The sequence below is a fragment of the Moschus berezovskii genome, chromosome 11 (genome assembly GCF_049115385.1).
Source record: "Moschus berezovskii isolate FMDL1 chromosome 11, NW_MosBer_1.0, whole genome shotgun sequence".
In the NCBI taxonomy this organism is placed as follows: domain Eukaryota; kingdom Metazoa; phylum Chordata; class Mammalia; order Artiodactyla; family Moschidae; genus Moschus; species Moschus berezovskii.
Genome location: NC_142470.1, coordinates 16,423,310 through 16,439,891, shown reverse-complemented (window position 1 = coordinate 16,439,891; position 16,582 = coordinate 16,423,310). Strand labels below are relative to the sequence as shown.

Sequence of the window (16,582 nt, the reverse complement as noted above, 5' to 3'; positions counted from 1 at the left end):
CAGACCTGATCTAAGGTCTCTGAACAATGCTGCCCCTCTTGCCCCGAGGCTCCTGAAAAGGTACAGCACAGAGAAACATGGCCATTAGCAAATTCCCCCATGGCCTATAGACACTGCTGAGTCTCCTGAGGTTGTCAAGACCCTGCCAGCCACAAGGGACCCTGGAGAGCGCAGGTGAATACCCCAGCTGAAGTCACATTGCTTCCTGGTGACCTGCACTGACTTCAGAGAAGGTTGGGGAGGCACAGAGCAGGAAGCCCATGCCTTGAATAATCTTCTCACTGGGGGTCCTGAAGCAGTTAGGCTTCCTGAGGATGAGGCAATCAATATCTAAGAGGCTGACCTGGCAAGGAGTAAATGCAAGGACAATCCTCCCTGCAAGGGTGGGAGAAGTAGTCCAGAAAGCTCTTACAAGACCATCATATCCTCCTGAATCTGGGGAGAAATTGCTGAAAAAGTTGAGGGAAACATAGTAGGTAGCAATGAACCAAAACACAACCCTGGACATCTCCAAGCCAGAATGCCGATTCTCATACCCACTGCTACCCCAGGCCCCCACCCATATGCAGGCAATTTTTCTTTTAATATTTATATTAGACAGTATCTATTTACATTCCCACCAAACATGTAAGAGGGTGCTTTTATCCCCATGCCCTCTCCAGCATTTATTCGTAGATTTTTTGATGATGGCCATTCTGATCAGTGTGAGGTGATATTTCATCGTAGTTTTAATTTGCATTTCTTTAATAATTAGTGATATTGAGCATCTTTTCATGTGTTTGTTGGCCATCTATATGTCTTCTTTGGAGAAATATATATTTATGTCTTCTGATTGTTTTTTGATTGGGTTGTTTGTTATTTTTTGATATTGAGCTTCAGGAGTTGTTTGTATATTTTGGAGATTAATCCTTTGTCTGTTGCTTCATTTGCAAATATTTTCTCCCATTCTGAGAGTTATCTTTTCATCTTGTTTATGGTTGTCTTTGCTGTGCAACAGTTTAATTAGGCCTCATTTGTTTATTTTTGCTTTTATTTTCATTTATTCTAGGAGGTGGATTGTACTTGGTATTTGAACAGACTGCATTTCTTATGAAACTAGCCTACTGTAAATAATTTTGTGCCTCAGCTTAATATTTCTTAAACAGCATCCTAGTCATTAAAAGAAAAAAAAGGGGGGGTCGAAGGAGATGTCCTATGCAAAACCAAAATTCCTTTGGAAATTGACTGAAGCCTATCTATTGAATAACTTGTGTGACTTGTGTTTATAAAATCTGAAGTAGGTAAACAAAAGATGTAATCTAGGAAATATCAAAATACATCAAGTCAAATGGAACAAAGAAGAAAACAAATGAATCGTTAAAGCAAAGGGGTTCTATTGTCATAAGGGAGTAAATTAGAGAGTGATTTAAATCAACACCTGAACATAAAAGCTCAAAGCACTTAAATAACAATACTCATTCATGTGATAAATAGACTCCAACTTGTGAGAGGCTCATATTTTAACTCTTGGAAGCAACCACCTTCTACTTTTAAATCACCTAAAAGCCTTCATACCTGATTGCTCAATAAACAGTCTGGGTCTGGAATAAAATTCTGATTAAGAAAAGAATTTCCTCTTGGAAGAGGGAGGTGAGCTTAATTGGCAAGCAGGGCCGACTTTGTGAGTCACAGATGGGAAGATAAAGGAGAACTATGTAATGTTGAAAAAATGTGCCCCGTCAGTAATTATATTAGATCCTGTCTGATTCTCACAGCTTAGTGGGTAGGTAGCTGCTACATACTTTATACAAGGTGAAGCAGAGGTTCAGAGAAGTTCAACAAGAGAGGAAGGAAAACTCTCAGCAGGCGAGGAGGTTCGGTGTCTCTGCCCCCGCTCTTGACAGGTTATAGCTGGTTTTCTGATGTCTAAGAGGGGCTGGTTCAGAATCCTGATGACTCGCAGGATGTGGACTGTGGTGTGGTGATGGGGGTCAGTTGGTACTTAGAGGGAGCTGGTGAGGGGCATCTCTTTCCCCCGTTAGAGAAACAAGCTCGGAGCTGTTCTTAGAACAGGAATTCCATCTTCTGCTTCTTATTTGTAACAGAGACTGAAGTGCTGCAGTCTTAGTATTTCTTGATCCTCTGCCCAGCAAGTCCATCCTGGCCTCTGGGACACAGCCCCAGCTGCACCCTCTTCTCCTCCCAGCCCCTCCCAGGCCAAGCCTGTCTGGGACTCGCTTCCTCACATCCCCAGCCCTAGACTGGACTGCCTCTGAAAATTTCATGCCTCCAGGTGCTACATGGATTATTCATGAAGGCTGCGCACAGTCGCCATGGGAGCCGATTGGCTGCGGCATCTTTAGCATATTAATGACCCCCTCTGATTGAAAGCCTGCCCAGCAGAGACCCACCTGGCTCCTCAGTCGCTGGCGGGACCAGCTTTTCCATTTGCAGAACACGTTGTTTGTTATTTTCTTTCCAGATGACCCAGGAGTAATATTTACCTAATTGACTAATCCCAGCCAGCACGGGTGCCCCCTGGAGCCTCAAAGGCCGCAGCTCCCCTGGCTGGCCTCTCTGGGGGGTTGGACTCAGGTCATGGCCTCCTTCTGGCTTCCTTCCTCCCTGGTGGGGCTGTCAGGCCAGCAGGCGCCCCGAGTGGGCAGACATGACATCAGAAAGGCTGAGTCACTGGGCCCAGATTGGGTGTCCGGCCCAGGCCGGGCTGTGAAGGCAGCCTCAGTGGACTTGTGGGCTCCGGCTGGAGGGTACTATGTTGGTGCCAGGCTGGGGCTGCAAAGGGTCCCTTAGAAAGCTTTTAGTTATACCGCACAGAGGCATCACAGGAAGCTAGTACTGATGCACATCTGTGATTTGTAAGAGTGCATAAAAATTACAAAGCTTCTCACAAGCCTGCCAGCAGTCCAGAGGGGGCTTCTGGTCAACCCCAGCCAATTCCCATCTGTAGGCTACTGCAGGGGCTGGGGTCGCTGGGTGCCAATTGAACACAGAGAAGAAGGGAAGGGACCTAGATAGTTGCTTGGGGGAAAGATAGTGTTTCAATGCTTCCCTGTAAGAAGAAAACATTAGCCAAAGGAAAGGTGATGCAGAGCAGAGGAGACCCACGGCCGCTGGCAGAAGGGCTGCCGGGCCATGGCCAGGGCTTGGGTGACCGCAGTGAGGGTTGGCACGGGCTGGTGGCACAGACCTGGATCTCTCCTGAATGTCTCTGTAACCCGCTGCTGAGTCCAAGGGTCTTTCAGGGGGGTGTCAGGAGGCTCTTCCCTTCCCAGTAAGAAGGTGATGTGTTTAGATTTGCGTTCAAGGAATAGACGCAGCAGTGGGATTCGAATTACACAACTGCTCTAAACAGTTGCGCAACCCCTTGCTTTTCCATTGCCGCTGAAGACCATGGCCCTCTCTGAGCACCCTGGGAGGGCAACAGGAGGAGGCGGCTGGTCCATTCTGCAGCACAGAGATGCCCTGGCTGTTTGAGTACAGATACAGCTGTGGTTGAGTCACTGGGTGCCTATGCTACCAAACAGAGAGGAGAGAACAAAACCTGGGTGATGTTAAAAAGGGAAGCCCTTCCACCTCCTGGAAAGTGTAATCTACGCTAGCAGTGCCATGCGCCAAGGGCAGCAGGGTTGCAGTGGGGCTTCTGTAAGGAAGAAAGGAGGAAGCCCTTTCCTTCTTAATGGCCATGGGGATCTCTCTTAACTTTGCACATCCAAAGAAAGCCTTGAGTGGAGGGAGCAGAGAGTGGATTGGCATAGGCGCTGTTTATCTAGCTTGTCATTTAGTATTAGTTTACAACAAATCTTGAGGGCAGGAGGAGAAGGAGGCAACAGAGGATGAGATGGTTGGATGGCATCATCGACTCAATGGACCTGAGTTTGGGCAAACTCCAGGAGACAGTGAAGGACAGGGTAGCCTGGTGTGCTGCAGTCCATTGGTTCCCAAAGAGACAGGCAAGACTGAGCAAGTGAACAATAACAACACATTTATATAAATCTTATATAAAGAAACTAAAGTTGCTGCCATGCTGTCAATTCTGTTACAAATAAACACTTTTTGGATGCTTTGTGTCACCCTAGAAACTACATGATAAGGCCAAAAGGAGCAAAGTCAGTGACCTTCACCTTGGTAGAATGCCAGGACCATGGCTTCTGTATGAGAGTGTTCACACTGCACTTTCTGGTGGTTTGAGTGTCTTGGGGACAGCAGCTGGGGACCTTGCAGGAGGAACTGCACTCAGCTGGGCTCTCATGGACTCTGTGCAATTTCACAGGTGAATATGCTGAGTCACAATTATAACACAAGATACAAATTTCAGCTTTGAGAATAATTTGTTTCCAAATCTTATCTCTCCAACTGTACATGCTGCTGCTGCTAAGTCGCTTCAGTCGTGTCCGACTCTGTGCAACCCCATAGGCGGAAGCCTACCAGGCTCCCCCGTCCCTGGGATTCTCCAGGCAAGAACACTGGAGTGGGTTGCCATTTCCTTCTCCAATGTATGAAAGTGAAAAGTGAAAGTGAAATCATTCAGTCATGTCCGACTCTTAGCAACCTCATGGATTGCAGCCTACCAGGCTCCTCCATCCATGGTATCTCCAGGCAAGAGTACTGGAGTGGGCTGCCATTGCCTTCTCCACCAACTGTACATAATATGTATCAATGGTCAGTTGCTCATTTGCATCTGACTCTGCAACCCCATGGATTGCAGCATTCCAGGCTCCTCTGTTCTCTACTATCTCCTGGAGTTTGCTCAAATTCATGCCTGTTGAGTTGGTGAGGCTATTTAACCATCTCACCTTTGTAGCCCCCTTCTTCTCCTGCCCTCTGCCCTCAATATTTCCCAGAATCAGGGCCTTTTCTAATGAGTCAGTTCTTCACATCAGGTGGCCAAAATATTGTAGCTTCAGCTTCAGCATAAGTTTTTCCAATGAATATTCAGGGTTGATTTCCTTTAGGATTGACTAGCTTGATATCTTTGCAGTCCAAAGGACTCTCAAGAGTCTTCTCCAGCACCATAATTCAGACACATCAATTCTTAGACACTCAAATTTTTTATGATCCAACATTCACATCTGTACATGACTACTGGAAAAACCATGTTGAAATGCATAAATATGGTTATTGTGCTATAAATAGATTATTTAGGGTTAGACTGAGGAGAGATGGGATGGAAAGGAGAGGGGAAGAAGTGAGAAAATCATTACATTTGTTCTCAATCCTGAATTATTCTAGGTCTTCTATCTACCACGCAGACTCTAAAACCAAACTCAGGCCCGTACTCTTGGGTCTTGGTAAACTTCAGAATTTGATGAAGTCTAAAACATACTAGAAAATGGAAAAAGAAACATCCAGAGATAAATCATCTTTCCCACAGCTGAAGATTATTTTTGAAGTAAAACTTTCTGGAGAATAAATTATGAAATGTCTAAAATGGCAAGCATCTGAGCTTCGCCATTTTTCATTGTAGCTATGGTGCTGAGGTTCCTGGGAAAACCTTTCCAAATGTCTGCTCCCAACATCTCCACAATTCTGTCAAAGCTTTGCATAACTAATGTTCATTGACTCCAGTATTGTACATCCACTTCAGGTGGAGTGAGATTTTGCCATTATTTTAATAAAGCAATTTGGAGCACATATAGGTACAAAAGCAGTTTTCTATATAGTAAATATACACGTACATAATTAGAAGGCTGCTAAATTATATAGGATGGTGTTTAAAGAAGCGAAGAGTTCAAAATTGAAATGGAAGCCTGGTAAATAACCCATTATACCCAAAGAAATCCTGATTGCCTATTCATAGTTGGAATTTACATGAACCCTTGTTCATTAAAGAATGAATAGCTGCTAATTTGCAGCATTACCAAAGCAAAGTTCAGATGACAGAATAAAAAAAAACTCTCAAATCAGAGGTCTACCAGCTGTCCCACATAAACACCACTGAAACTTTCTTAATATATGGGAGACTATTTTTAAATTCTACTATCTAATTAAAATACTCCAGATAAAAAAGATGCAGATTGCAGAAATCAAAATTAAATAATAATAAAGAAGATGGGAGGGAGCAAATCAATCCTTTTGTTAAAGCAGTTTGCTAAAGTGCTTGTTTTTGGGTGTTTATTTATTTAAGCACCAGAACCTACCTGAGCATTCTTCAAAGAAACAGGCTAAGACTCTTGTTCAGATTTACCTGTGAAGAGCTTAAAGCAGGGAATGGAAAAGTGATAGAAGTAACCCAGACATGATTTTTTTCCCTTAAGAAGCTAATAAGCCAGGGAAGGAATCAGACACAGCAGGGAGATGGGGCTTGGAAAGATTTGGTGAGTGTGAAATGCCAAATTCTGAAGAGCTGTCACTTCCTCAGAAAGCCTGGGATCTCTGCAACTTGGAATCAGAGATGAGAGGCGCTGTCAGGATGGCTGACAGCCCAGGGCAGGCACTGCCGTGACTTGTCCAAAGTCACACAGAAAGCATCAGAACTCAAACCTGACCCACGGCTGATAACACTTAGATGTCTACATTTCTCTTATAGATTATCAGCTTCTCACACTGTATCATTCAAAGATTAGTTCAGATGAGTTCAGTGGCTGTCGTGTCTGACTCTTTGCAACCCAATGGACTGCAGCAAACCAGGCCTCCCTGTCCATCACCAACTTCCCGAGTTTACTCAAACTCATGTCCATTGAGTCAGGAGTGCCATCCAACCATCTCATCCTCTGTCATCCCCTTCTCCTCCCACCTTCAATCTTTCCCAGCATCAGGGTCTTTTCAAATGAGTCAATTCTTTGCACCAGGTGGCCAAAGTACTGGAGTTTCAGCTTCAACATCAGTCCTTCCAATGAATATTCAGGACTGATTTCCTTTAGGATGGACTGGTTGGATCTCCTTGCAGTCCAAGGGACTCTCAAGAGTCTTCTCCAACACCACAGTTCAAAAGCATCAATTCTTTGGCGATCAGCTTTCTTTACAGTCCAACTCTCACAGCCATACCTGACCACTGGAAAAACCATAGCCTTGACTAGACGGACCTTTGTTGGCAAAGTAATGTCTCTGTTTTTTAATATGCTGTCTAGGTTGGTCATAATTTTTCTTCCAAGGAGCAAGTCTCGTTTAATTTCATGGCTGCAGTCACCATCCTCAGTGATTTGGGAACCCAAGAAAATAAAGTCTATCATTGTTTCCATTGTTTCCCCATCTATTTGCCATGAATTGATGAGACCAGATGCCATTATCTTAGTTTTCTGAATGTTGAGCTTTAAGCCAACTTTTTCACTCTCTTCTTTCACTTTCATCAGGAGGCTCTTTAGTTCTTCTTCACTTTCTGCCATAAGGGTGGTGTCATCTGCATATCTGAGGTTATTGATATTTCTCCCGGCAATCTTGATTCCAGCTTGTACTTCATCCAGCCCAGCATTTCACATGATGTACTCTGCATATAAGTTAAATAATCAGGGTGACAATATACAGCTTTGACATACTCCTTTTCCTATTTGGAACCAGTCCATTGTTCCATGTCCAGTTCTAACTGTTGCTTCTTGACCTGCATACAGATTTCTCAGGAGGCAGGTCAGGTGGTCTGGTATTCCCACCTCTTAAAGAATTTTCCACAGTTTGTTGTGATCCACACAGTCAAAGGCTTTGGCATAGTCAATAAAGCAGAAATAGATATTTTTCTGGAACTCTCTTGCTTTTTTGATGATCCAACAGATGTTGGCAATTTGATCTCTGGTTCCTCTGCCTTTTTTAAAACCAGCTTGAACATCTGGAAGTTCACAGTTCACATACTGTTGAAGAAAAAAGGTTAGAAGGAAAGGAATACACACCCTTCACTGCCCCCACTGCACTGTACACAACAATCAAAGGCTCAATAAAAGTAATGGGCTTCTACATTATCATATATATATATATATCTCAAGTTATAGCCAATCAAAGATATAAAATATACAAATTCCACTGATTTATTATTATTAAATCAGTAGCAAGTAACGTGAATGCTAAGAAAAAGCACCTGCAATGTGAGGGAGCATAAATAACCCAAGATCTAAGTGGTCATCAAACTGTGACAAAACTTTGCTAGTTCTCAAGAAAATGTAAATGACAGTACAAATTAAGGACCAAGTTGGGTCATTTGTAGAGATGTAGATGGACCTAGAGTCTGTCATACAGAGTGAACTAAGTCAGAAAGCAAAACAAATACTGTATATTCCTGCATATTTCTGGAATCTAGAAAAATGGTGCATGTGAACCTATTTGCAGGGCAGTGATAGAGATGCAGACACAGAGAACAGATATGCGGACATGGATGGGGAAGAGGGTGGGATGAACTGAAAGAGCAGGCTTGACATATACATACACTCTCAGGTATAAAGTAGATGATTGGAGGGAAGCTGCTGTCTAGCACGGGGAGCTCAGTTCGGTGCTCTGTGATGACCTAAATGGGTGGGATGGGGCGGGATGAGAGAGAGGTCCAAGAGGGAGGGGGTATATGTCTACATATGGCTGATTCACTTCATCGTACAGCAGAAACCAACACAACATTGGAAAGCAATTACACCCCAACAGAGGGGAAAAAAAAAGACAATGTATCACTTGCTAAGTTGACAAAAGTAAATTATGATAAACAGTGTTAGAGAAGTTTAGCAGAAGATGGATACTCTTCAGCCTTGCTTGAGGGAAGGTCAATCTCATTGTTTTCTCTGAAGTTTATGGGAGCAGATGTGGACAACCAAAATGATACTCATTGCTCAAGAAACTTGATTTCTTATAAATTTTTTTGAAGAAAATAAGCAAGAAAACAGAGATGTGTGCATCCAAATGTTTGTGATACTGAAAACTGGAAATGAGCAACTTATCCAAAGATAAAGATCAACTAAACTATAGAAACACAGATTGTGTACCCCAGATGGCAGTATGAAAATCCTGCATCCCGTTGGGATTATTAGAATGAACTCTGAAGTGTGGGAAAACCCTGGCTCCACAAGTCACTCTTTGGGTGATCCTGGATAAGTTACCTAATGCTTCCCTACCTTGGGGTCCTCGTTTGTAAGATGGGGAATTACCAGTCCTAAAGGAAATCAACCCTGAATGTTCATTGGAAGAACTGATGCTGAAGCTGAAGCTCCAATCCTTTGGCCACATGATGGGAAGAACGGACTCATTTGAAAAGACCCTGATGCTAGGAATTATTTAAGGCAGGAGGAGAAGGGGATGATAGAGGATGAGACGGTTGAATGACAGTCACCGACTCAGTGACATAAATTTGAGCAAACTCCGGGAGATGGTGAAGGATAGGGAAGCCTGGCATGCTGCAGTACATAGGGTTGCGAAGAGTTGGCCATGACTGAGCAACTGAACAGGAACAAGAGCAACTTCAGAGGATCCCCAAGAGGATTAAATATGTCAACACTCCTTTTATGTAAAACACTCAGATTAGACTCGACTACACTGTGTGTGTGTTAGTCAAGGTCCCCCAGAAAAACAGAACCAATAGATGAAAGAGAGAGACAGATTTAGCATATAAACAGGCCAAGAAGTCATACCCTCTGCTGTCTGCAAGCTGGAGAAACAGAAGGCCAGTGTAAGTCCGAAGGCTCAGAAAGCCGGAGCGCTGATACCTTGGGGCAGGAGATGATGAATGTCTGGACTCAAGCGAAAAGCAAATTTGCCCCCCTGTGCCTTTTATTCCACTCAGGCCATTAAAGGCAAGCTTCTTTACACTGCCCACAGATTCAAATTCTACTCTCTTTCTAAAATACCCTCCCAGACACAACAAGAAATAATGTTTTCTCAGCTCTCTGGCATCCCTTAGTGCAGTCAAGTACACATATAAATTTTACCATCATGTGTTCAAAACTATTATTTAACTATTTCACTATTACCATGTGGGGCTTCCTAGGTGGCTCAGTGGTAAAGAATCTGCCTGCCAATGTAGAAGGCACAGGAGACACGGGTTTGATCCCTCAGTTGGGAAGGGCCCTTGCAGAAGGAGATTACAACCCACTGCAGTATTCTTGCCTGGGAAAATCCCATGGACAGAGGAGCCTGACAGGCTACAATCCATGGGGCTGCAAAGAGTCAGACACAACTTAGTGAAAAGCACAGCACAGCTATTATCATGTCTCAATAAATGATGTTATCAGAGTGTATTTTATTTTCAGGATGTTTTAGAGTGGAAAAAAACCTAAGGAAATAGAACAAGACATTAAAAAATCTTTCTATATCTTTATGCTTGTTTATATTTTCTATTTGTATATAATTAGCACAATGCCAAAGAATGTTCAAACTACTGCACAGTTGCACTCATCTCACGCTATCAAAGTAATGCTAGGCTCCAAGCTAGGCTTCAACAGTGTGTGAACCGAGAACTTCCAGAAGATCAAGCTGGATTTAGAAAAGGCAGAGGAACCACAGATCAAATTGCCAAATCCATTGGATCATAGAAAAAAAAAGAGAATTCCAGAAAAATGTCTACTTCTGCTTCATTGACTACACTAAAGCCTTTGACGGTGTGGATCACAACAAACTGTGGAAAAATCTTCAAGAGATGGGAATACCAGACCACCTGACCTGCCTCCTGAGAAATCTGTATGCAGGTCAAGAAGCAACAGTTAGAACTGGACATGGAACAATGGACTGGTTCCAAATCGAGAAAGGAGTACGTCAAGGCTGTATATTGTCCCCCTGCTTATTTAACTTATATGCAGAATGCATCATGTGAATGCCAGGCTGGACGAAGCACAAGCCGGAATCAAGATTGCCGGGAGGAACATCAATAACCTTAGATATGCAAATGGTACCACTCTTATGGCAGAAAGCAAAGAGGAATTAAAGAGCCTCTTGATGAAAGTGAAAGAGGAGAGTGAAAAAGTTGGCTTAAAGCTCAAAATTCAGAAAACTAAGATCATGGCATCCAGTCCCATCACTTCATGTCAAATAAATGGAAAACAATGGAAACAAAGACAGACTTTATTTTCTTGGGCTCCCAAATCACTGCAGATGGTGACTGCAGCCATGAAATTAAAAGACACTTGCTCCTTGGAAGAAAAGTTATGACCAACCTAGATAGCATATTAAAAAACAGAGACATTACTTTGCCAACAAAGGTCCATTAGTCAAAGCTATGGTTTTTCCATTAGTTATGTACAAATGTGAGAGTTGGACCGTAAAGAAAGCTGAGCGCTAAAGAATTGATGCTTTTGAACTGTGGAGTTGGAGAAGACTCTTAAGAGTCCCTTAGACTGCCAGGAGATCAAACAGGTCAGTCCTAAAAGAAATCAGTCCTGAGTGTTCATTGGAAGGACTGATGCTCAAGCTGAAGCTCTAATACTTTGGCCACCTGATGCAAACTGACTCATTAGAAAAGATTGAAGACAGGAGGAGAAGGGGACAACAGAAGATGAGATGGTTGGATGGCATCACTGACTCAATGGACATGAGTTTGAATAAGTTCCGAAAGTTGGTAATGGACAGGGAAGCCTGGCGTGCTGCAGTCTATGGGGTCGCAAAGAGTCGGACACAGCTGAGCAACTGAACTGAACTGAATGCATTGTCTGTATAGTGACATCTTTTTAAGAACTCTACCTGTATTTTCAAAAGTCTGCTATGCAAGTAAAAACAAATAGCATTCATGAGACAGTAGTCACGTGCTATGCAGTGGCGAAGAGCTTGCACTGCAGTGATGAATGCAGTGTGATTCCCCGCTCTGCTGAACACATACTTATGTAAATCCTTGGGCAGGTTTACTTAACCTCTTTAAATCTCAGTGCTATAATGGCACTAGTGCTATGTATGGATTAAATGAGACAATCTGCAAGAAACATTCACTCTAACACCAAATAGAAAGACTATGCTCTGCAAAAATATTAACCAGGATTACTAGTCAGCACACGTCAGTTATAATCAAATCAAATGGTAAGAATTATATATTTCTGGACTGAGCTGTGAAGAATCTAGAACATGAAAATTATGTCAGAGGTAACAGTTCAAAGTAAACATACAAGTCACATCTCACCCAATTGCTAATATGTCAGAGAAATGGTTGGATCTATGTCCTACGCTAAAATGTATAGTTTTAAGAATGAAAATGATACAGAAAGTGCTTTTATTATTCTCAGTTTTCCCTAGGAAAGCAATCTTCATCAGAACAAGACAGAAAAATATGGAAACACACATGAATGCCCCTCATTACAGATGCCATAGCAATTTGTTCAGTTTGTTTTCATTGCATTAAGTACAAATAAAACCATTGGCCACCTGAACTAGCAAATGTTCTCATCCAAACTCACTTTAAAATGCAGCAAAATAAATGAATGAATGGGTACATGCATATATAAAGAAATGAAATGGGTCATTAGGTGTTTAGGGGAGAAATAGAAGTTAGGCTTATGATAAAATAAATATAGTAAGTGATTGATTGCAAAATGGAGACGGTGAGTGTATGATTATTTATTCTACACTTCTTCATCATTCAATACTGGGGGGGAAAAGCAAAGAGAAAGTCCCATGAAATGCGTGCACTTGACTCCCTGTCGAATCTGGTTGTCCGAGGTGGTCTTTGTAGGAGGAGCAGCACACCTGTGTGTTCCAAGCCCACACGCAGTGTGCCATGGGTGTGCTCTTTTCTCGGTAGTTGAGTGGTGGTGGGAAGCTTGGCTTGGTGAACTTGGTGCTGACTCTTTTCCCTTATCAACATGGAAGATAAAATGGAACAGGCTTGGATTTTACATTTTAAAAATGTCACTATTGTTTTAGGGATTTTTCTCTGCCCTGCTACCACTAAATTTATACTTGCCTTTCAAATGAGCTTTAAAGGGAACATTTTATTGTGCCTTCAAAGTTTTAGTATTTCAAAGTAACATCAACTCTGTTCCTTGTTGCCAAGGCCTGGTGCCACCCACCTGGGAGAGATCACTTCTGAACTGGCCATCTCCCTGGGAGACATCTTTCTTGAGAAAGATGCTTGGGGAAGATCCATAAATATGGTGGAATAATTCTCAGACAAAGGTTGGCCATCGATCATTCAGAAAACTTTCCTGTCTGTACCTCTCCCCCCAACCCGTGCGTGTGAAATGTGAGCACATGCTCGCGCGCACACACACACACACCCACACCCTCCATGGCTGTTTCAGTTATGTCTGTGCCACTGTCGTGGACTTGTTCAGAAGCAGTGGACAAACTCTTTCCTGTGTTACTGTACATTTTGATAGAGAGGCTGCATTAATGTCTAATGAAGTGTCCACTGCACTGACAGAAATTACCTGAATATGATCTTTTAACAAATACTCACTCATCTAGAAATGTGTGTAAAACTAGAGGTTGTATGTTACTCACACTTTGCTACCGTCCTCTCATGTGGTGTTCAAGCCGACTTCAAAGAGATCCTGTGTGGTTGTTCTGTGGGTTTTTAGGCTGGAGTGTGGACTGTGGTGCTGAGTGGCTCGCTGCTCTGATGGTGACGGGTGTTGTGTATGCAAAGAAAAATCAAATGTTTGAATCAAAGGAAAACAGAACCTCTCCAACCCCCAGATTATGCTTTATCTTGGAAACATACCTATTCAACATAAGTAAGATTTTACCAAATGACTCAAAATACAGTTAAGATGCCAGCATCACTCAAAAATATGACTCGATTCTTTGCGCAGTACTTTACTTATGCTCAGGAAAGATTATGACAAGGACTTATATTCCATGTTGTGAAGTGAGCTGATGATTCGTATAAATAAGCACTTACTAGGAAAATTGATAAGCAGATCAATTGTACCTATGATACAAATTTGTAAGAACACCAAAGGAAGGCTTTAGCTGCTGCTAAGGGCTTCCCTGGTGGCTCAGAGGTTAAAAAGCGTCTGCCTCCAATGCGGGAGACCCTGGTTCGATCCCTGGGTCGGGAAGATCCCCTGGAGAAGGAAATGGTAACCCACTCCAGTATTCTTGCCTGGAGAATCCCATGGACGGAGAAGCCTGGTAGGCTACAGTCCACGGGGTCGCAAAGAGTCGGACACGACTGAGCGACTGAACGGAACGGAACGGAAGACCTGAAACCAGAGACAATGAGCTACAATGGAATGGAGTTCCAGCTCTTGCATCACAACAGGATACAGAAGGATAGTGTTAAAGCTGAGAAACCCTAACTCTTAAAACTGCTGATGTAAGAAAAGCATTAATTCACAATTTGCAGGCACAAGTCACATGGCCATGCTGCTGCTAAGTCGCTTCAGTCGTGTCCGACTCTGTGCGACCCCATAGGCGGAAGCCCACCAGGCTCCCCCGTCCCTGGGATTCTCCGGGCAAGAATACTGGAGTGGGTTGCCATTTCCTTCTCCACACATGGCCACAGTTAGGTTCAAAATCACAGAGAAACCAGAGAGGGGTCAATCATTACAGCAACCATCTGCCTGTTGTACTAAGCCACTTTGAGTCAGTCATCCTGCATTTGTTTAAACCATACAATGATAGTTTATATGGGTCCTTTCCAGGCTATGTGTGTGGACAAAGAGGTCAGTGGATACAAGGAGTCCCTGCCTTCCAGGAGGTTAACCTATAAGACACACTGTTTTAAGTAAGAAGAACATCATGACAAGTAGCACCATGTAGGTGGTGTGGATGAAAGGCTGGGGGAATGCAGGAATCAAGGGATTTGCTCTAGGTGCGGTAAGTCATGGGCAAGAAGGGTAAATGACAAACCTCTATGGAAGTGGTCAGATGGGTAACGACATAAGGCTGACTTTAGAAGACTGCAGAGGTTTGTGGGGATGGAGTTAAAATTCAAGGGCTTTCCTTCAGCTCTTACAAATCAAAGAAATAAGGGGGTCTAGAATAGGTCATGTTTTCCTTCTACACAATTTCACAATTTTTTATTTTGGAAGTTTGATCCTAAACTTCCTGTCTTGTCCTCTGTGTTCTAGATTGAGTGCATCCCACACTAAAGCAGGAAGCTGATGGCCTCAGTCAAGATGAAAAATTCACTGGAGCCAATCAACCTAGGCTCCAGCTCATCATGAAAAGTGGAAAGTATACACTGGGGTACAAGCAGACTCTGAAAATGATCAGACAAAGCAAGGCGAAATCGGTTATCCTCATGGACTGCCCAGACTTGAGGAAGCTGAAATAGAGTATTTTGCCATGTTGGTCATCACTACAATGGTAATGGTGATATTGAATTGGGCACAGCATGTGCAAAATATCAGAGTATGCTCATTGGCTGTCACCAATCCAGGGCATTCTAATACAAAATCATCAGAAGCATGTGAGGACATACAGGTGAAAAGTAAATCATGTGCTATTTTCCTTTAGTAAAACTGGCCAGAGCTTGCTTGCTTTTTTTTTTTTTTTTAATAGCACTTTGGTATTTACAGAGTTTCTCTCTTCTCTTACTCTGCCCTCCCATGATCGCTTCTGAATTTTGAATGGTGTTTCTCACGCCCTGGCCTCTCTTTACTCCAGTTGGCCTTCGTTAGACTCGGCAAACTAGACCCACACCAACATGGTGCACACAAGGGGATGTCAGAACATTCTTAGTATTCCCCACACTCATCCATGTGGGTCTAGACTTTCTGAGACTAAGCACAGGGCTAGTGTCATGCTTCTATATTAATGTTCAGTGCCATATTGGGAACCCATGATCTGTTTTATAACCTAAGACAGAAGAAAGTACAAATTATGAAAGAGTGAAAGTGAAAGTCATTCAGTCATGTCTGACTCTTTGCCACCCCATGGACTATACAGTCCATGGAATTTTCTAGGCCAGAATACTGGAGTGGGTAGCCTTTCCCTTCACCAGGGCATCTTCCTAACCCAGGGATCCACCCCAGGTCTCCCGCATTGCAGGTGGATTCTTTACTAACTGTGCTATCAGGGAAGCCCAAATTATAAAAAGCCAATTGATATTCAACCTTTCAGGAATATTTCTAATTTGTGGAATGAGAGGTGTCCATCAGTAAGATAATTTATCTGAGCTTCCTTATGAAAGTCATGCAACTCACTGGAGATTAGTTTTCCTTTTATTTAACATTTTGCATCATTTAACATCTTACATCTCCAGCAAGTTTGTCCTAACATTATCAGTATATAGTTATCTTTCCATGTTAAGAGATATGAGCTTCATGTATTTTCTTTGTGTAAAATTTCATTTGTTTCATAGTTAAACTTAAAAAAAAAAAGTTTATTTATGTTTTTCTTCCTGGGTGAGGACGTAAGAATTGATACTACACATTTTTTTAATCGATTTGACTAGAATTATGCTGAGAGAATTAATACTTCTGTTCTTGTTTCTAATAATCATTTATTTCTTCCAATTATTTACCTGTACTTTTAATTATTTCTTTTCAGTAGTCAATGAATTATGGTTCAATTCAAGTTATAAACTCTTTAAAGGCAGGAGAGAAATTATACACCTAGGTATAAAATATTTGAAATAGAAGAGACTGGAAAAAATAAAATTGAAATGCTGTAAGAGACCATGTAAATAATACAAATAAATAAAGTTTTTCAGATGTAAATAATAGAGGATGGTGGTAAAAATAAAGTATTTTCTCCCTCATTTTATGTATTTGTTGACCAAATAAAACACTTTCAGCTTAAGAAAAATTCA

The 16,582-nt window shown here is 42.4% G+C and overlaps 1 pseudogene; it reads left to right on the top strand.

Annotated features, from left to right (window-relative positions):
• The first annotated feature begins 14,933 nt into the window (after window positions 1-14,933).
• LOC148776092 (large ribosomal subunit protein eL30 pseudogene) lies at window positions 14,934-15,263 on the top strand (annotated as a pseudogene).
• The last annotated feature ends 1,319 nt before the right edge of the window (window positions 15,264-16,582 follow it).